Source organism: Topomyia yanbarensis, chromosome 2, assembly GCF_030247195.1.
Source record: "Topomyia yanbarensis strain Yona2022 chromosome 2, ASM3024719v1, whole genome shotgun sequence".
NCBI lineage: Eukaryota > Metazoa > Arthropoda > Insecta > Diptera > Culicidae > Topomyia > Topomyia yanbarensis.
Genome location: NC_080671.1, coordinates 432,309,592 through 432,331,891, shown reverse-complemented (window position 1 = coordinate 432,331,891; position 22,300 = coordinate 432,309,592). Strand labels below are relative to the sequence as shown.

The window sequence follows — 22,300 nt, the reverse complement described above, 5'->3', positions numbered from 1 at the left end:
ATACCCCCCTGATAATTACGTAGCTTTACGGTAACCCTCACCCCCCTCGTTGTCCCCGTAAAATAATTTAAAAAAAATCAAAAACGATGTTAGTTAGATGAAACGGGTAAGATTGGCGTGACATCAGGTCAACCCCTATTCCCCTTTAAAAAAGCTACGTAGCATGACATGACCCCCTACCCCCCTGTCGTCACACATCACAAAATACAAAACTCCCCCCTCCCCCATATAATGCTACGTCATTTATGGATGGTCCCTAACATGTTTACCCAACACCCAGTGTTGGCCCACAGATAACGCAATATCACCGGTCGTGCACCAATACTTCATCATAGATAGGTGCAGGGGGTAGTTTAATTGTGGGAAACGAAGAAAAACGGTAGATGGTTTAGGTCTTCTGCAGTTCGGAAGAAATTATATAAGAGAAAAGCTTAGATAACGTCACAAAGGTAGGATAGCATTCGATGGATCACGAAAGTCATCTCGACAGAAATGAGCAGAACGTTTCGTTTTGTGCTGTTTTCGTTAGGTTTGGTCTAGTACCAGGAGAAACTGGAAGTACTCTGGATCAAACAGATAGAAAACCGTTCATGTATTCTGTTCTTCTCTTTTTGGCTCCTGTTTACTCCGGAGCAGCTTCAGCGTACCCATTGTTTCTGCAGATGTGATTTCGGCGATCCAGCCTGAACATGTTTTAAAACAGAAAATAAAATTCACGAAACGTTGAGGAATGTTAACCTTACAAACAACTTTTTATAAAGATAAAACGTAATTGGATTTCCCTTGTGGCTGGTAGAGCCTGAAACGAAACATTTTCTTCCCATGCTCGAAGTTCTCTCCCAATAATTTTCACCATTCAAGACGAAGTCACGTTGTCCTGTAACGCAGTATAACGAACCAAACAAGTAGTTGGGCCGCCTTCGAGACCATCCGATGCGTTCATCTCAGCAAAATAAATAATAAAAACTGAACTGGAAATCTGATTACGCAAAGCTAGCCGCTCATTGTATTTATAAATTTAAATAGTTTACAAATTATTCTACTCCGCATACATATCGACCGGAAAATAACCCAATGTCGGTCACCAATCAATTGCAGAGAAATGTAAACTTTAGCGGTTTGCTGCATAAACTTATTATTATCTAAAATCTGCTCGAATAAATAAAACAAGTTATACATAATTCAATAAACTTTATGCTCAGATAAGTGTAGTCTGAAACTGTACATAAAACAGAAAAAAATCGTTTCTAACTTCCGGGAAAGCCATACGAACTCCATACATGTAGTTCCCAATCTGGTACAATCATCTGAATTCGAAGCCATCTCAATAGTTAGTCTGAAAGATGGTTCTCTGCCTCAGGTGTACGATCACACACAATGTGGACGGATAATTTGCCAATCACGCTGACAAGTTTTTCTGCCCCATTGATGGGAAAACTCGGATGACGGCAGCGACGCATTGGGATCATGTTTAATCCTCGCTGTTGCTGTCTTTTCGCTGTCATCTGGGGGCGATATTCAGATACGTCGAAATTAATAATATCACTGACCGACAGTCTTTTCGTTAGCTAATAGTATTCTTGTCCTGCAAAAAATTAAAAGAGGTTTGAAATTGTCACTTTTTCATATAATCAACAAACCACCGTCATCATCAAAGATACGACAATATATCTGCTATCACTGGGGAGGTTCTTGACAAAATGCTTCGAGGCTCCGAAATAGCAAATGCCTTGCAGTCCATACGTAACTGTGAATACTTCGCAATAGATTGTGGGCTTCTTCGTTATTTTCCGTTGGCCTATTTCTGCTACGAAGGTAAACACCGATGCCAGAGAGGTGACTTCACTATCTGGACTAGATATCTCATGAACTCATGGGCCGGGGACCAACGGTTTAACTTTCCTTCCGAAGGAAGCGTGTCCGCAGATTTTTATTTTCACCACATAAAAATCTCAACGACTTCGGCTGGGATTGAATTTCTTCGTTGATGATAACAGAGTTTCTAGTGTCAATCCCGATTTGTTGACGAGTATTTCGTTACAAGTTACTGTACCATAATCGAGCTTGAACTAAGCTACAGCCTAGGTAAATCACATAACGGGCAGGCTTTTTTCTGTTTAGGCAGGTGCCTAGAATATGTATTTTTATCAATCAATTTGTAATCGTAAATATGCTAATTTTTTGAATAACTTTTAATGGAATTTTCAAAAGACTCTTTTAAACTTTAAGGAACAAGAATACTCTTCGTAACTATCGCTGTAACTAGTTTGTACTGTATCTGTTCAGATATTAGTTGCAGTTTTTGAAAATTCGAGATGTACACCTCGATGGAGACACACAAGATAATACTTACGTTTAATAAGTGATAATCTGAAACATAGCATGTTTTCCATCATTTTTTTCACTCCACTGTGCTTTAAAACTAAAAAAAGTTATTAAATGAACATTACAACCAATTTGAAACTCAATATAGACAGAAAATAACTTGGTTGCTACACAGCAACTGAAAATCAAAACAAGGAAGGGTTGCTGAAAAACTATTTTTTTCGGTCACATCGAGGGGTGACTAAATGCATTGGTAACTGGCAGTGGATGACTCGAACACTTTTTCTTTTGAAAATTTCACAGAGTTTCAGGTCGTGTCGTTGGTGCAGCTATCAAACACCTGTAGCAAACAGTTGCATAGATGGCAATAGTGGAGCACTGATTTCCAACGTTTATCAATTTAAAATTTACACGGGTTTTTAAAGAATTTTTGGCACTAGTGTTTACCGGGATTTCAAATGTTCACACAAGTATTACAGAAGAAGTGGCAACACTGGTGAATCGCTCAGACCCCGGTCAAAAAAAAATGCGGACGAGCATAGTCAGGCGATTTAAAAAGTTTGACATTTGACTCAACTCGCCTGTGCTGATTGCCCCTAGGAACAAATGCAATTTGCGAATGCGATTTAAAGGCAATTTCAATACTTAGACAAATGTTCTGGCGGCTGAAAAGGACTTGGTTGTTTTTTTTGCGTTTTTTAAAACATGGCGGTTCATGTTTGGCTTAGGTTTAAAATTGTTTTTTGAACAATTGGTGTGTTCTCACTTGTATTTTGTTTGTCTAGTGCACTTCATTTAGCCAACGAATGTGGGAAATTGTGATATCGTGTGTAAATATAGTGGAACAATATATCGGACCTAAACTGTTAAAAAAGTCAGATTGTGGTAAGTTTTGGTGTGCAATGTCAATTTCACCTTTGATTCTTCCTATAGTTTAATGGTGATTACCTAGTATAGTGATAAGTTTATGTGAGTAGATAATGAATCCGAAAATAAGTAATATTTGTATTTTTCATATTAGGCAATTAAGGGCGATTAAATGGCGCGTTCCCTGGGCGACTGAGACGTGCCGTTGCCCAGTCAAAAAGGGCAAGTTGCTGGCTAACGGGAGGCTATTTGCCAACTCGGATGCGCTTATTGCCCTTCAATTTGCCAGTAAATTGCTGGCAATTAGGGGGCTATTTCAAATGCAACATTTGGGCGATTTGCAGCCGTCATGTTTTTGCCGCCCAACCCGCCCTTAAATCGCCCCCAAATCGCCCAAGGAACGCGCCATTCAATCGCCCTTAATTGCCTGATATGAAAATTAAAAATAATAATAAACTAGGTAATCACCACCAAACTATAGGAAGAATCGATGGTGAAATTCGTATTGCGCACCAAAGCTTACCACAATCTGACTTTCATTTAGACTTTAGGTCAGAGATCTTGTTTCACTACACTTACACACGATTCCCACATTCGTTGGCTAAATTAAGTGCACAAAACAAACAAAATACAAGCGAGAACACACCAATTGTTTAAAAAAACAATTTTAAACTTAAGCCAAACATGAACCGCCATGTTTGAAAAACGCAACAAACAACCAAGTCCATTACAGCCGCCAGAAAATTTGTCTAAGTGTTGAAATTGCCTTTGAATCGCATTCGCAAATTGCATTTGTTCCTAGGGGCAATTAGCACCGCCGAGTTGAGTCAGACGTCAAACGGTTTATACATCGCCTGATCATTTTCGTCCGCATTTTTTTGACCGGGATATATTTGAGACGGTTGTGTACGATTGTCCACGTTTCTTCCTTATTCAAGGTTCAAAATAATCCGTGGATTAACTCATTCATTGAATGAATAATTTGATTGTCGTATAATTTTGAATCATCTTTATTTTGTACGCTGCACAGTTGGCCTGGCCGCTTTAATGCTTGTGTCATATTCAATATGTGCCACAAACATTAATAATGACAAGAAAAATTGTGGACGAACGTCTGCAATTTTCCAGGATCCCTACATGTATTGGCTGTGTATGTGTAGACTAGACTAGACTAGCATTTTTTTGACCGGGATATATCTAACAGGAAATCGCAGTTAATCGTTTAGTAGGTCGTTTTTTCTGTTGAGTTATGTGTTAGTAGGTTGAAATATCGTGAAACAAGTGTGATTTTTCGTAGTGATTTATTGTCACATCTGTGTGGGTTACGAATGAGTCTTAACTATATGTTGTACCGTATTGTGAACCTCTACGGTATCACTCTGTGCACTCACACGCAACGTGAGTGCCCACATGTGGAGTTCATCATAGCAGGCCTTGTTTTTGCCTCTTTGATCTTTCGACCAGCCTATAGGTAAGACGCACGATAACATACCGTGCTGGGTGATTCCTTTCCCAGTCTGGTGTACATAGAAGACACAACATCCTAATAACTTTGACATTGACGTGTGTGAAGCAAGCCGCTTAGTGCCAACAGCGCTATCTGAAGATGCAACAAATCCACGGATGCAGAATTCTTCACAGAAACCCCATGGAAAAAAATATTCAGAGCAACACGCTGGTGAGATCGTTTCATGTTCTTTTTTCAATGCTTATGTTTTTCCCGAATATTTTCCTTTTTGTAAATACGTGCCAGAATCAAAAATATTGTTTTTCATTCTGGAAGTGCGAATATATTACAAATACCCAATTGATACGTGAATGTATTTGCGTGGGGCTTATTGTATATGAAGGTGGCCTTAGAATGTACGTGTGTGAACAGGCATTCTTGAAATGGGTCATTGGATGTACAGTAGAGTTGTCGCCTCTAATCTCTAGGGCTAAACATGTGTACATGTATCGATAAAACCAAGAGTATCATCACATAGATGCAGACAAGTTTCTTCCATTAAAGTACTGACGGTCAGTGAGAGATGGATTGTATAAACAACGTTTTGTTGGGACTCAACAAAATCGAGCAAGAAACTTACACATATGAGGTAGAAGCAGCGAATCCCTTCGTCAAAAGCGGTTTAACGAGGTCACCACCTCGGCAAAGCCAGCCAGTACAACAACAGCACGACCAGGAGAAACAGCTACCGCAGCTTCAACACCAGGAGAAGCCTCAACAGCACTAGCAGCCGCAGCCGTAGCTTCAACAGATGCAGCAAAAGAAGGAAAGGAGCACCTGGTTGAAAATACTAAGCTTGCCGAGTATAGCAGTAGCTAAAAAACTGGTGGACGAACTGCAAAACTTTGTTGACAGAAGGGGTAATGTGCACAAGGACATCAAGACACTTGTCCTGAAGATACAAGGAAACCTCGGATTGGTCGTCAAGGAATGGAGAACCTTGGAGCAGAAAGGAGCTGTTGATGGCCAAGAAGTACTTGGAAATAGAGCAAACAATGGCACCACCGAAAGTGAGGAAAGACAAACCCCAGGGGACGTGCCTCTCTGCACCGAAGAGGCCAACAACTTCTCCAAGTGATGCGAGACCAGGAGGTTTCAAGAAACACAAGGAGGCTCCCGGCGTAGCGGTACGCGTAGCAAACGCGTAGCAGCCACCGATGTGGTTAAAAACATCAAGTGGCACGTCGTCGGCAGCACAAAATGGAAGGCGAACAACAAGGATATGTCCAAAAACCGAAAGCTTTTCAAGAGACGACGAAACAAAGCTGAAACACTCATAGTCAAAGCTAACGATGGCTCATACGAGAAGGTACTACGCGAAATGGGGACAAACCCGGCACTCAAATAGCTGGGCTCAGTCGTCAAGAAAATCAGGCGGACCCGCACCGAAGAGATGATTCTGGAGCTGATAAAGGATCCGAAGTCAAACAGCTCTACTTATAAAGAGCTCACCGAGAAAGCTATGGGCGAAGCGGTGAAAGTGAAAGCCTTCTGCCCGGAGGCAACCTTCCTATGTAAGTACCTGGACGAGATATGCTCGGAAGAAGAGCTAAGAGAAGCTCTGGAAAAACAGTGTGAGCTTGGAGGAGTGCAGATGATGATCCGAATGAGGAAGGCACCTTTCGGCACGCTTGCGGCTTCAGTTAGTGGTTCCAGTCGAAGCAGCAAACAAAGCACTCAAAATTGGTAAGATCAAAGTTGGCTGGTCGGTATGTGCACTGAGTGTTTCTCAGCGACCGGAAGTGTGCTTCAAATGTCAAGAGTTCGGCCACCTGGTGAGAAACTGCAGTTGATCTGACAAGAGCAAAAGTCTGCCGGCAGGCTCCGAGTTGTCTGATCTATGCAACCGAAAAAGGTAACAATTACATTACAGGAGGGCCACGTTGTCAGGCCTTCACACAGGCGACTGCAACATAGTCTCAGTGGAGCTATCGCAAATCAACCTCAACCACTGCGATGCAGGCACAACACTTGCTGCGGAAATCTGTTGCGGAGTCTAAATGCAATGTAGCTATCATTTCGGAGCCTTACCTGGATAGCAGGTACCGCAGAATCAGCGGCGATTTGGACGACGGGGGCCAAAATCAATGGAGTCTTTTTCTGCAGTTGCTACGCACCTCCGCGGTGGGCGACCGATCGATTCACAGAAATACGCGATAAGCTGACAGAAGAGCTTATCGAAATGGGGCAGCCGTTTGCCAACTCAAGAGGGAGTAGTCTACTCAAGGCCTTTGCAAAGCTGAACGTAGATGTTGCAAACGATGGTACAACCAGCACCTACCGCCGCGAAGGTCGACATTCAGTTATTGACGTTACCTTCTTCAGCCCCGGGCTGGATGGAATGCTAAATTGAAAAGTGTACGAAGGGTACACCCACAGCGATCCGGTACACTATCGGAAGCAATAGACAGTCGGAAGCGCGTGTGATCCAATTAAATGAGCGGATGTGGAAAACAAAAAAGTTCGATAAGAGAGTCTCCGCCGAAGCGTTGAGGCGTGAGTGCAATCACATTGACTTAACAAGAACGTGCGATGCAACCATGCCAAGAAAAGGTAAACCAAGGTACAGACGCCGCCCAGCCTTCTGGTGGAATTCGGCGATTGCCAACCGACATGCATGCTGCCACAAAGGCCGTAAGAAGATGCAGAGAGACCGAAACGCCGCGGAAAGAGATGCTATAAGACCAGCGTATAAGACGGAAAGAGAAGCACTCTTGAAAATCAAGCGCGGTAAGAAAACTTGCCTAGAGGAGCTTTACCGCAACTCCAATTCAAATCCGTGGAGCGACGGCCATAGAGTTGCCATGGCGAAGATAAGAGGACCGACAGTACCACTGGATAAGTGCCCGGAGTGATGAGGATGAGAGTCATCGTATAAGCGCTATTTCCACAGCATGAACCGACGGTCTGGCCGCCCACGCCATGCGGGAGGCAATATGACTACGAAGAAGAAGCTCGGGTAACCAATGAAGAGCTGACAAAAGCCTTGAGACCCAGGAAGGCCCCGGAACCAGACAGTATCCCCAACGTGGCTCTGACAACAGCACTCCTATCGAACCCGGATATGTTTGGGACCGCGTTGCAAAAGTGCATCGACGATGGTAACTTCCCCAACACCTGGAAGCGACAAAAGCTGGTTCTGTTTCCGAAGCCTGCCAAGCACCCTGGAGATCCTTCAGCATACAGGGCGATATGCCTGTTGAACAACATACACAGAGGGAGAGAATGGACTATCCAATATGCAGTTCGGATTCCGGAAAGTTAGATCCACCGTGGATACCATACGAACGGTCGTGGAAACTATGGAAGCTGCGCAGAAGCAAAAGAGGAGAGGAAACCAATACTGCGGAGTGGTTACACTGGACGTAATAAATGCCTTCAACATCGCTAGTTGGGCCGCAATCGCCGGTTCGCTGCACAGACTGAGAGTTCCCGACTACCTCTGTAGGATTCTGAGGAGCTGCTTCCAGAACCGGCAACTGATCTATGAAGCTGACGCCGGAAAAAGAAGTGTAACCGTAACAGGGGGTGTTCCACAGGGTTCCATACTCGGCCCAACTCTTTGGAATGTACGACGAAGTGCCGAAGCTGAGCCTCCCCAGGAACGTGAAGATTGTCTGTTTTACGGACGACATGGTGATCATAGTGATCGGCGAATCACTAGATGAAGTAGATGTTAGCGAGATGTTGTGGAAGACTGGATGCGCGAGTAGAAGCTGACGTTAGCTCGAAGTGGTACACATCTCGGCTGAACAGCACGTTCAGGCTGATGGCCATGCGGGTGTCTAGCGCGTATCGAACTATCTTGTCAGAGGCAGTCTATGGGATCGAGGCACTTGAGGAATCCGTAAACGAGCCCATCATGCCGAGCCCAGTGGCAGAATCAATGGGTTAACGCTGTAAATGATACTTGTCGTGGTGGGTGAACAGAGCGCACTGTGAGGTGATCTTCCGCATGACGCAGTTCTTGTCTGGTCATAGCTGTTTCAAAAAGTATCTGAACAGGTTCAGCCACGCGAGTTCGCCGTTCTTCATCGCGTGCGGTGATGCAGAGGAAACGCCTGATCACGTGGTCCTCGAATGCCCGCGATTCGAGCACGAGCAAAACGAAATGAGAACCATTGTCGGTGAGGAGGTTAACATGACCAGTATTGTCCAAAGACAAAGAAAAATGGGACGCGGTGAACAGAACAGTCGTTCAGATTATGTCAGCGTTGCAACGAAGCTGGCGAGAGGAGCAACGACCAGCAACGTAGCAGTATACGGCCTCGGGTCGTCGAGGCACCGATGAACCGGAAGCTAGACTCCAACTGGAATCGCCGAACCGACCATGGCACTTAACAAGTCAGTCTGTGAGCTTGAGCTTGAGCTTGTGCGACCACCCCTGGCTGCTACTCCGTTATCGATCTGGACTAGCTGAAGTCGCACAGGGAATCAGTAGATAATTATGCTTGGGAGTAGCGAAACATCTTTCAATGTGCAACTCCTGGTAATCCTAAAGTGTTTATTGATCAATACCGGCGCCGGCCAGGTCCGAACGTAGATCGCGGAAGGAAAGGGAAGGAATTGTTAGTCCGATACTTGCTTTTGCTAGAGGCCGTATATACTACTGCGCCCCCCTCAAGTATCACGGGAGGAGGATATTTGTTAGTAAGTGTAGATGTTGGATTCTACTTCTTCATTACCGACGCCAGAGAGGTGACTCCTTTCTCTGGACGAGATATCGATCCATCAACTCATGGACCGGGGACCAACGGCTTTACTTCCCTTCCGAAGGAAGACTTGACCACAGATTTTTTCACCTCAGAAAAATCTCAACGACCTCGGCTGGAATTGAACCCAGGCCAACTGGAATGAGTGGCGGTCACGCTTACCACTCAACCACAGGCGCCATCCACTTGACAAATCAGTCTGTGGAAGAGAAATAACGTAGACCACCGGGCGCGACCGAAGTAGGCTAGATCCATCGCCGGGGACTAGCCTGAGCGCACGCATCGTCGACGGTAGCTCGTCGGGGCACCTGAGGACCGGAAGTTATCCACCCCCTCCCCCACCCCCCGGAATCGCAGAACTGACCTCGTCACCTAACCGACCAGCATCGAGATAACGGTTTCGAGAGAAATTTCAACGTCAGGAAAATTTCTCCGTCGGGGTAGGCTAGGTCCCCTGCCGGGGACTAGTTCGTGTAGATCGGAAAGTAGCACCGGCAAATGGTCGTCGGGGCGCTTGTGAACTCTCCACCCAGAATCGCAGAACCGACATCGGCATCTGCCCGGGTAGCAGTACTGGGGAATTCTTCGTCGGAGTAGGAAAGATCCACTGTCGGGGACTATTCCGGTAATCCGTAGCGAATCGCCGGCTAGAAACGTCGGGGCACGAGTTAACCCGACGCAATCCTCCACCCGGAGTCACCTCGGCATTCTACCGGACTGCATCGAAGCAAGAATAACGCGTCCGTCAACGGTTGCGGGAAACATTCTCTTGTCGGGAACTCTCCGCCGAGGTAGGCTAGCTCCACCGTCGAGGACTACGGCGAGTAGCACCGAACGCGACACACCATCAGTATAGGGTCGTCGGGGCACCAAATCAAATTAAATCAATACTTCTCTCCATACAGAAAATTGGATAAAACCATTTTATGTTGAAGAGCACAATACCTATTTTAAAAAGTTAGATTTAACAGTTCGATTTCATCAGTACATGGGAGTTGACATGTCCGCCATATGGACGTTAATAACGTAGTACCATAACGGAAACGCCACTATAAAACTATTCAATTATTTCACAGACACGATCGACGACTGGTGTGACTATCATATTATCAAATGAAATTAAAGCAGCATCCATGTTTGAACAAATAATTTTATAATATGATGACGATGCAACTCTTTTTTTCCTAAAGGAAGAAAATTGAATGTACCAAATTGCGCATACCTAACTTATAGAAGTTGGAGTTTAATGTTTCGTGTTCCACTCGTCAGTAACTGACACCAACTTGCTGTTAGTTATATGATAGATCCAACTAACTTCAAATTGGTGTCAGTTAGACATATCGGATACATCGTCTAACTGGCAGTAAGTTGGTGTCAGTTACTGACGACTGGAGCAAGAAACTTCCGAATCCGAATTTCCTAAGTTAGATGATCACGATATTTTTAGTAATTCGTTTTGGTCCGATTTCGTCGACCGAAATTCGGCCGAGTGTGATTTTTCATGGCGTTAGTATTGTAGTGTTGGCAGTTTGTTGATTCAGAAGGAACTTCGACACTCAAATATTGCTTAGTTTCTGCCGAAATCGTTTCCCAGACTCAACAACTTACTATTTAAAAAAATGCTACACCAACCACACCGACCAATTCCCGTTCCAGCACAAATCACAGATTTATCAGTACCCAAAAGCGCGTGCTGTGCCCATTTCCTGGTGCCGCACAGTTCCACCAGCCCTGGAAGATGATCGCCGCCAACTACCCGAAAGGGAAATGTAAGGGGCAAACCGAAGAATAGTGCAGAAAAAAAAGCGAAGCAAGAGCGATCGATTTTTATATTTATGCCCTCTACGGCCGACGACGGCAGCAACCTTGGCTTCCGAGCAGAAACACGTCCGATCGTTATCGCCATCCCGGGGAGAAACTTGTCCAGTGATTCCCTTCGTATACTGTTGCTTCCCTTTTTCGAACACCCCGCTGACTAGCTGCTCGCTACACCGAAGGCGAAAACATAGCTCAAAGCAGCAGCAGGGTTTCATTCCTATAATTATTTATTGTTTTCCGAATGTAGTTCATCTTCTCCGCTATGTGTCCCATCCATTCCGTTCGCCCCGCGAAGACGTCAGCCATAAACAAGCTGGCAATTTATGCCATTCACGTCGTCAGCGAACATGGCCGCGCTCAGAAATCGATTTGATAACCATGCTTTCGTTCAGAACATTCCACACCGGCACACCTTTCGAACGATCAATCCTTGTTAACGTTAGACCCAATCATCGAAGCGAAAATTCAAATTCATCCAATTCAGCCAGCCTGGGTTTCGAGTGTTATTGGCTCCATCGAGTGTGTGGATGTGTCCACTCGAAACCGTCAACGGAACTAGTCGAGAAGGGCGGGGATCAGCATGACGTTTTCGATTATAACTGCCCAAAATGCAGCTCCGCTTCTCGGTGCCCCTTATACACGCACTGGCACTGACGCTGGCGGGTGGTGGTAACTGGCTATACCGGAGAAGTTTAACTTTTGGGAACATTTGCCCAATCATCGTCCCGAACCAGCCTGAACAGATAATACTCGATCCCTCGTCCGGTTCGAGCACCAACGAAAGAAAGAGCTTTAATCATGTTTTTTGTTATCGTTTTATTTGGCACTCATTCATTTGGCCGCAGTTCAAATGGGATGAAAAGTTATTGTTGGTTGAAAGATGGTGTGGTGCTTCGCGAAGGTAAAGAAATTTCGATTTGCTTTTGTTTGTGAAACGAACGTGAATCATCGTTCTCGGAAGAAATTGATGCTTTACGATCGACATACATAGGGTAACTAAATGATTTTGGACCTCATAGAGGAAGCGAGTACGTTTACGTTGGGAAATAAATACGCAGGACTAGCGGGTTGCTCAGAAATACAAATAGATTTTTGAATTTTTTTAACGTCGCCTCATGTGCCCAGATACAAACCCCCGTTCTCGCGCGGTCATAATCATACCCGTCCGGGAGCTCTCACTCTTAAAAAAAGGAACTTATGTACACTAGAGAACAAGTCTCAGGGCGTCATAGTTGGAAACTCTAGTGAGATGGGGGAGTTCACTGTCTTCCTTCGTCTGAACCGTGCATACAAAACTAAACATCAGAATGAAGACATATGCGAACATACAAACGGTTTCTCGGCAATACAAACGATTTCAAACACACGAAATTATACGCAAGCTAGCATACGCGGCATAAAAAAACGTTCACACGATTAAACACGTTAACATAGAAACGCTCATATCCTTCGCGACAAGACGATCACGCATACGAACATGCCATCGCGATCATCTTCGCACACCTACGCCCGCCATACCTGCATGGAAACGTCTAGAATCAAGTGAATGTGCATGTGCACGAATTTATGTACGTTATTTCAAGTGCAATTATACCAGCGCCTTTTCCCATGTGAACCTAAATCGGTAACGTTCGGTAGTCCCAACCCTTGGTCCTAGCACCCTAGGTCCGTGTCTTCAGCTCAAACATCTGAGCATCTCAAAATCTAACATCGCACTCGCGGCCCGCGCGAATCTTCAAGAATTCACACAAATATTCCACTGACAATATGGTTATACAAACGAAGTTATACACGCGAAGTTACATACACCCGCGACATGCAAATGCCCACGTCATTCGTTATCGAGCACTCAGTCGAGATAGAAGTCTTTTGTCATCGGTCCGTACACTCTATAGCGACAAATAGTGTTAATCCGCGTTCAAGGTTATTGGCACACTCTACGCCTAGTTGAGGTTTCATTATTTTTCCCTTCTTTTGTGTTTCTGTTTCTGAGTACCGTTAGCCGGTCAGTGAAGTGAAGCAGTGTTCTTTTAGTAAGCCGTCTGGATACCGTACATACACAAGCTAAGTATTAGTTTTCGTTTCCCCTTCTTGGTTGTCTTAATAACGTGCACTGGGCAATAGGCCCGTGCAAAAATGACTTCCCCTGACGGCGGTTCATCTCAAGGTGAGATGGACGTCGAAATAAAATCGGCTCCCCGGCTCAAGGTATATCCGAGCTCGGCCACCGGGCCATTTGTGATCTTCTTCCGGACCAAAGAAAAAAAGTGTTTGAATCTGTTGCAGATTTCTCGAGTTCTGACGGATCGGTATTCGGCCGTGACAGAAATATCGAAAATTCGCCCTGATAAGCTTCGGGTGGTGGTTAACAGTTCTACTCAGGCAAACGATATTGCTGGCTACGAGCCCTTTACGAAGGAGTACCGGGTTTATATTCCAGCTAGCAGGGTTGAAGTCAGTGGGGTCGTTTCCGATTCGAGTCTGAATTGCGAGGACCTGCTAAAATATGGGACTGGCTGTTTCAAAGACCCCATGCTTAAGCCAGTGAAGATACTGGAATGCAAACGTTTGCATTCAGCATCAGTCGCAGCTGACGGCAAGAAAATATACGTCAACTCAGACTCTTATCGGGTGACCTTCGCCGGCTCTGCCCTGCCCAATTACCTCCTCTTTGACAAGGTTCGTCTACCTGTTCGCCTCTTTGTGCCGCGGGTCATGAACTGTACTAATTGCAAACAATTGGGACACACAGCCTCCCATTGTAGCAATAAAGCCCGCTGTGGGAAATGCGGTGGGAATCATGCGGATGATTCCTGTGGTAGAGATGTCGAAAAGTGTCTCTACTGTGGGGGAAACCCACATGATCTCCCTTCATGTCCCGCGTACAAACAGCGCGAGGAAAATCTTAAGCGTTCCCTTCAGGGACGCTCTAAGCGATCTTTTGCAGAAATGCTTAAGATAGCTACGCCACCTGTCTCTACGAACATCTTTACCAACTTGTCTACTGACGAAGGCGACTGTGATGAACCCCAGGAGGGAACATCTTCTGCTGTGCCTAGAAGTAGTAGAAAAAGGAAGAACATTTCTTCTTCCAAGCTTCGTCGTAAAGGCCAGAAGGTGTCTCTTCATGGTCCCCCTAAAATAACTACTCAAGGAAGTACTGGTGCAAAACCGAAGCAAGTCGCTCCCGGTCTCAGTAACCTGAGCTCAGAAAAGGAGTTCCCAGCACTTCCAGGAACATCAAAAACCCCAAGTGTTCCCATATCTCAGCCAGAGAAAGAAAACAGTGCTGGCTTAATAAATTTCTCTGACATTGTGGACCGTATTCTTACAGCGTTAAACATTTCTGACCCCCTTAAAAGTATCTTGATAAGCTTTCTCCCCGCAGTAAAAACATTTTTGATGCAGTTCACTGCGAAATGGCCCCTTCTTTCAGCGATTGTATCCTTCGATGGCTAATTCGTCGAACGAGGTCAAGGATTTAATCACTGTTCTACAGTGGAATTGCAGAAGCATTATCCCGAAAATCGATTCGTTTAAAATCTTACTAAATAATTTGAAATGCGATGCATTTGCCCTATGCGAGACATGGCTCACTTCAGAAATAACCCTACACTTCAACGATTTTAACATTATTCGCTTGGATCGAGAAGACTCTTACGGAGGAGTACTTTTGGGGATCAAAAAGTGCTATTCTTTCAATCGGATCGACCTCCCCTCGACACCAGGCATTGAAGTTGTCGCTTGCCAAACCAGAATAAAAGGCAAAGACCTTTGCATTGCTTCCACCTACATCCCCCCTAGAGCCTTAGTTAGCCACCGACGGCTTTGCGATATTGCGGAACTTCTCCCCGCACCGAGGCTAGTTTTAGGTGACTTCAACTCCCACGGCACGGCATGGGGTTGCCTTCATGACGATAATCGATCTACCCTACTCCATGAGCTTTGCGACAACTTCAATATGACTATTTTGAATACGGGTGAAATGACACGGATTCCTGCCCCTCCAGCGCGACCGAGCGCCTTAGATCTGTCCCTCTGCTCGACATCGCTGCGGTTAGATTGCATGTGGAAGGTAGTCTCTGCTCCCCACGGCAGCGACCATCTGCCAATCGTAATTAATATTTCTAACGGTTCAGGGCCACCGAATACAATCAATGTTTCGTATGACCTCACACGAAATATTGATTGGAAGAGCTACGCGTCCGCGATATCCGAAAAAGTAGAATCGACACAAGAGCTTCCTCCGGAGGAAGAGTACGGGTTCCTGGCTGGCTTGATTCTCGATACCGCGATTCAAGCTCAGACTAAACGCGTACCAGACGCGAATTCACGCGGGCGTCCTCCCAATCCATGGTGGGACAAAGAGTGCTCAGACGTGTACGCGGAGAAGGCCGCTGCGTATAAGACCTTCCGGGACGACGGGCTGCCAGCTAGCTACCGACAGTACGCGATGGCGGAAACGCGCATGAAGAGTTTGATAAAAGCCAAAAAACGTAGCTACTGGCGCCGGTTCGTCGACGGACTAACGAGAGAAACATCGATGAGCACTCTTTGGAGTACGGCCCGGCGCTTACGAAACCGAAACAGTACCAACGAGAGCGTGGAATATTCAAACCGTTGGATATTCGATTTTGCCAAGAAGGTTTGTCCGGATTCCGCCCCGGCACAGAAGATCTACCGCGCCGCGTCCCCTCACAATAACGCGAACGAAACAGCGTTTTCGATGGTGGAGTTCTCACTTGCTCTCTTATCATGTAACAATAAAGCCCCAGGGCCAGACAGAATCAAATTTAACTTGTTAAAGAATCTGCCAGACTCTGCCAAGAGACGCTTGTTGAATTTATTTAATAAGTTTCTTGAGGGTAATATTGTCCCTCATGACTGGAGGCAAGTGAAGGTCATCGCCATTCAAAAACCAGGAAAACCAGCCTCCGACCACAACTCGTATCGACCGATTGCGATGCTGTCCTGTATCCGAAAGTTGTTCGAGAAAATGATCTTGTTTCGCCTCGATAATTGGGTTGAAGCAAATGGCTTACTGTCAGATACACAATTTGGTTTCCGCAAAGGCAAAGGGACGAACGATTGTCTTGCGTTGCTCTCAACAGAAATTCAAATGGCTTATGCTAGCAAAGAGCAGATGGCATCAGTTTTCCTAGATATAAAGGGGGCTTTTGACTCAGTTTCTATCAAAATTCTTTCTGAGAAGCTGCACCAGCATGGTCTTTCACCGACTCTAAACAACTTTTTGCTAAACTTGCTGTCTGAAAAACATATGCATTTTTCGCATGGTGATTTATCGACATCACGAATTAGCTACATGGGTCTTCCCCAGGGCTCATGTCTAAGCCCCCTTCTCTATAACTTTTACGTGAATGACATTGACGAATGTCTTGTCAATTCCTGCACGCTAAGGCAGCTTGCAGATGACGGTGTGGTCTCTATTACAGGTTCCAAAGCCGTCGATCTGCAAGGACCATTGCAAGATACCTTGGACAATTTGTCTGCTTGGGCCCTCCAGCTAGGTATCGAGTTCTCCACGGAGAAAACTGAGCTAGTCGTATTTTCAAGGAAGCGTGAACCAGCGCAACTACAGCTTCAATTAATGGGTCAAACTATTGCTCAGGTTTCAACTTTCAAATATCTCGGGGTCTGGTTCGACTCTAAAGGAACCTGGGGATGTCACATTAGGTATCTGAAACAGAAGTGCCAGCAAAGGATCAACTTTCTCCGTACAATAACCGGAACATGGTGGGGTGCCCACCCAGGAGACCTGATCAGGCTGTACCAAACAACAATATTGTCGGTGATGGAGTACGGGAGTTTCTGTTTCCGCTCCGCTGCGAACATACATTTCATCAAACTAGAGCGAATCCAATATTGTTGTTTGCGTATTGCTTTGGGTTGTATGCACTCGACACATACGATGAGTTTAGAAGTGCTGGCGGGCGTCCTTCCGCTGAAAAATCGATTTTGGGAACTCTCCTATCGATTGCTCATCCGATGCGATATCTTGAACCCGTTAGTAATTGCAAATTTCGAAAGGCTTATCGAGCTCAATTCTCAAACCCGATTTATGTCCTTGTACTTCGATTACATGGCACAAAATATCAATCCTTCTTCATACTATCCCAACCGTGTCAATCTCTTTCATGCTTCTGATTCAACTGTTTTCTTTGACACATCCATGAAAGACGAGATTCGTGGAATCCCGGATCACATACGCCCGCAAGTGATCCCAAGCATCTTTCATAGTAAATTTCGAGAAGTCGACTGCAACAAGATGTTTTACACCGATGGGTCAAGCCTCGACGGCTCCACTGGCTTCGGTATATTCAATCAAAACCTCACCGCCTCATTCAAACTCAATGATCCTGCTTCAGTTTACGTCGCAGAACTTGCTGCTATTCAGTATACCCTTGGGATCATTGATACTTTGCCCACCGATCATTACTTTATTGTCTCGGATAGCCTCAGCTCAATCGAGGCTCTCCGTTCAATGAAACCTAGAAAGCACATTCCATATTTTCTGGGGAAAATCTGGGAGCGCCTGCGTGCTTTGTCTGCAAGATCGTACAAGATTACCTTAGTTTGGGTTCCCTCGCATTGCTCCATTGCAGGTAATGAAGAAGCGGACTCTTTAGCTAAGGCGGGCGCTTTACAAGGTGACATATATGAAAGACCAATTAGCTTCAGTGAATTTTTCAGTATTACTCATCAGAGAACCCTCGAAAGTTGGCAAACATCATGGAGCAATGGTGAACTAGGAAGGTGGCTACATTCGATAATCCCTAAGTTATCGACGAAACCTTGGTTCAGGGGGATGGATGTGGGTCGGGATTTCATTCGCGTGATGTCTCGGCTCATGTCCAATCACTACACGCTGGACGCACATCTCCGGCGTATTGGGCTCGTGGATAGCGGTATCTGCGCTTGTGGCAACGGTTATCACGAAATCGAACATGTTGTCTGGGCATGCGCCGAGTACTGTTCTGCCAGATCTCAACTATTCGATTCCCTTCGGGCCCGAGGAAGATCACCCAATGTCCCGGTTCGAGATGTACTAGCAAGCCGCGATATTCTCTACATGTCCCTTATATACACGTTCCTCAAAACCATCAATATCCAAATTTAAATGCCCCTATCTTTTCTCTTATTATTCCCAGAAGTGCCCTCTTCCGCCTACCGTACCCCAACGATGGTTTGATACGACTCCAAGACGAGACAAAACATCTGTCGAATGAACCAACAACACGAGATCTACAGTACAACATCACACACGCAGCGCGGTGTGTTCCCGATCCGTATCTGAGCCGTACTACGAAATCGTCTGGAGGAACCCCTGCCGGCTCGAGGAAAACCGCCCGGCGTCCCAATACTTGATACATCCGTTCGAATCTGTAATCCTGGTCGTTGATTCCTGATGCCGGAAACTGAAAGTTTATATCCCCCCCCCCCTGTTCAGCCTTGTCCACCCTCTCTCCCATGTCTCTGATACACAGATGTATGACTTCACCCCTTCTCCCCTTGAATATCTTCCCAAAACTTATGTGCCCCCCTATCTTCTAGTGTTAGTTGATCAATCCGTTCGAATCTGTAATCCTGGCCGTTAATTCCTGATGCCGGAAACTGAAAGTTTATATCTCACCCCCCCCCCCCTTCAGCCTTGTCCGCTCTCCCTCCCATGTCTCTGATACACAGATGTATGACTTCATCCCCTTCTCCCCTTGAATATATTCCCAAAACTTAAGTGCTTAGTTTTAGTTGATCAATATTTAATCTCGTTAAGAAATGCCCAACAGTACCACTACTTTAAAATAGCCCTAATTAATTCCCCTTAATCTTGAACCACTCTTTCTAGTTATTTCTAGTTAATAAGCTTGTAAAATGTTCCGCTTAGTTAATAATTAATTTCTCCTACAATCTCCCTTCTAAAAATCATAAAGTGAATTACTATACAAAGAACACACAAAATGACCCGTCCCCCAAATCTTACGAATATTATATTATACCCTCTTTTATATGTATAAGTTAGCTGTAAAGTTTTTTTTTAGTTTCATTATATAAAACAAAATAATATTGAAATGTGTAACCCCCTAGTTTTAAGAAATTCAAAATGTAAAACAATGAAAAAATGGCACCTTTAAGCTAACGCATACGTGCCTTATCAAATAAACAAATTGAAAAAAAATGCCCACGTGACCAAACACGATCAGTGCACGTTTTAGCACAACGTAGAAACGCGGTCTCAAGTGCGCACCTTAAGAATCGACTCTTGATCGACTCATTGATTCACTTGGGAAGATTAAAGAAATATCTCTTTTATTTCGATCTGGAGTAGATATTTTTATTCTATGGAATCATCGAGCTTCATTAGTTCGGTGCAGCGCATTCATTCAATTATTTTCGCTTCAAATTCAATTTCAGTTTCATACTGAATCTGAACCGTACAATGTTTTGGTGGGTGATGTTGCATCGCTAGCCCGGCTTAATAGGGAAAATACTCGGTGACTGGTGGTCTGGATTGTGGAAAGCCACTTTACTCTTTGTTGTCCTAAACAAGTCAGAATGGTTCTTCAAAGTCTGCTCAGCCAGCTTAGGAACATTCGAAGGCCCTCCCAGAAAGGCTGCGTTTCAAATATTAAAACTAAACGGAAAAGGACAACTTCTCCACCCGAAAATTCAATTGATTGCAGCAACTCATTCGATTTTTTATCCGAAAGTGAAGCTGACGAAATTTGTAAAATTCCTCGCCTTTTGCATAATGCAAATGAGAAGAAAAAGCAATCACCTCCACCGATAACAGTGATGATCTCGAACACGCTATTTCGTACTGAAACACGTGCACATGTTCGCCTGCACAACAGAACCCCATGTACGTACACGGTGTGCGTACATCCGCCCTACACACAGGTTCGTGACACCAGTTTTCTTTGTTTCTCACTCTCATCGTAACTAGCGTTGACTCTTATTACTTTGTGCGAGTCGCTCTTGTGTACGCACCCGGCATACGTACACGGATGTTTGAACTAGAGTTTGTACATCGTTTGCTTGGTTTCAATGTTCGAGGCGAATCTGTACATCGAGACTTATCTAACTTATCTTCAAGGCATATTACATGTATCATGTCTGAAAAAACTTAGTCTATCATTTACCAACAGACGAATTTCGCGCTAAATCGTATTCAAAGTTGGCAGCCTCCTCTCAGATTTTAATGAATCTTTCTGTACATGCGAACTTTGTCACAAAAAGCTACTTTGTATACTTCGTTTTTACAAAAATGATCTAGATTGCCTTTTGAAAAGGGTCAAACTTTTTTAATCAATTTTTCAATAGCCAGTCCAAAAATGACAAATCCTACAAAAAAATGCTGTAAGAGTGATTTTCACAAAATCAGTCAAATTTTTGAATAAAAATATTGACAAAATTCTTCTTCGACTTCTACATTGAAAAAAATCGATTTCAAAAAATATAAAGTCGATTTACAAAAAAAAATCCATCCTTGATTTCGACGAAATTTTGTTCCAAAATAGGTAATTATGTTCCCTACCTACCGTCAAAAATTAAAGAAAAAAAGTTATTGAATAAAAATTTTTCCTTGTCCAAACTGTTTTTCAGTGTATTTTTATCGAAAACTAAACCAATGAAAGTCATAATCATCTCAGAATCCAATTTACCAACTGCTAGTTGCCTCATACATGCAAAAAGTATCAGTAACGAATTTGGTATATATTCATAACAAACTTAAGTGAGGGCAAAGATGAGCCACTTGGCCGTGTACGAAGAAGTATCTTGTCTATGTACCCGCCGGGGAAGTAGAGATTGATGGTGTAGTCTTCAACAGGGGCCTTAATTGCGCCTTCAAGAACCCTTTGTTTCAACCAGTGAAAATTCTGCTTCACAAGCAGTTTCGTTTAAGAAAAAATCAAGGAGTATTTGAACACAACTTATTTTCCATCAGCCTCATGTCGAACATTTCGCCGAATCTGCTCTTCCAAACTTTGATCTTTTGGGCGGGGCTAGTCTACCTGTTCGCGTTTTTGTGCCGCGAGGCATCAACTTATTGTAGAAACAAGGCACACTGTGGAAAATGCATATAAATTATGTGGGGACAAAATGAAAAATTCTTTTAAGAAACACTCCGATAACGCAAAAAAGCGCTACGCCACCGACAACGACTAATTTCTACGTTTCCTTGTACAGTAAAGAGCGAGAGTCTGACCATCCCATTGTGGTAACATCTTCTAATGTGCCCGTAAATTTCCGAAAGAGGAAAATCAGTTTTCTCTCCAAAGCTTCTTCGTAAAGGCCTGAGAGTGTCCCTTGAAGGGTGCTGTTACAAAACCGAAGGAAGTGGTTCCTGGTCTCGGTAATCTTAGAAACTAGCAGAAATTTCCACATAGGACATCAAAAACCCCAAGTGTCCTTATATCTCAGTCCCTAACATTTTCCCCCAGGTTTTACACAATGCATTTGAATTACGATTAAAGGACAGACGAAACGAGTACACGACGCGAACAACTCGCGGTAGGCAGAGATTGCTTAGAATTGTACGCGAAATGGACTTTTAAATGTCAGATCGCCCGAATTCCTCCCAATATTCGCGACGCTACAAATGCAAATGAAAAACTTGGTGAAAGCTGAAAAACGTGATTACTGGCACCAGTCCGTCGACGGAATAACCGATAGATCATCAGAGAAACAATGGTTCGTGTGGTGGCTGGGGCCTACGTTGTGTATTCGATTTATCCTGTGATTGAAGTACACGGAACGTTCGTCATATGATGACAGATATGCATCGCTTTTATGCTAATTATTGTGACAGTAGTGGTGAGTGCAATCGTAAAAGAGGCTGTGTTGCCAACATTCTCCTCGCAAAATTGATGGTTTTTTATTTACCTATCAACAACCATGCCCACATCGTTACAGCTACAGGAGGCTCTGGAGCATGGAATTTTTTTTAAATATTTCTTCTCAGAAGACGGAATCCCAAAGGTATCAACACACCTTGGTCCAACAGAATGGATGATGGCAAGGCCTATCTCCGGTCGTGGAGAGCGGTCTCAGC

At 44.5% G+C, this 22,300-nt stretch overlaps 1 protein-coding gene and 1 long non-coding RNA gene across 2 annotated transcripts in view; one reads left to right on the top strand and one right to left on the bottom strand.

The window, feature by feature from the left end:
* Positions 1–22,300, top strand: part of LOC131685477 (interference hedgehog-like) — a 291,909-nt gene that overhangs the window by 57,287 nt on the left and 212,322 nt on the right. The window lies entirely within an intron of this gene.
* Positions 1,204–2,492, bottom strand: LOC131685480 (uncharacterized). Its single transcript, XR_009304816.1, has 3 exons — positions 2,354–2,492; positions 1,644–2,129; positions 1,204–1,585 (listed from the first exon to the last, which is right to left on the bottom strand). It is a non-coding gene; the product is annotated as an uncharacterized LOC131685480 (long non-coding RNA).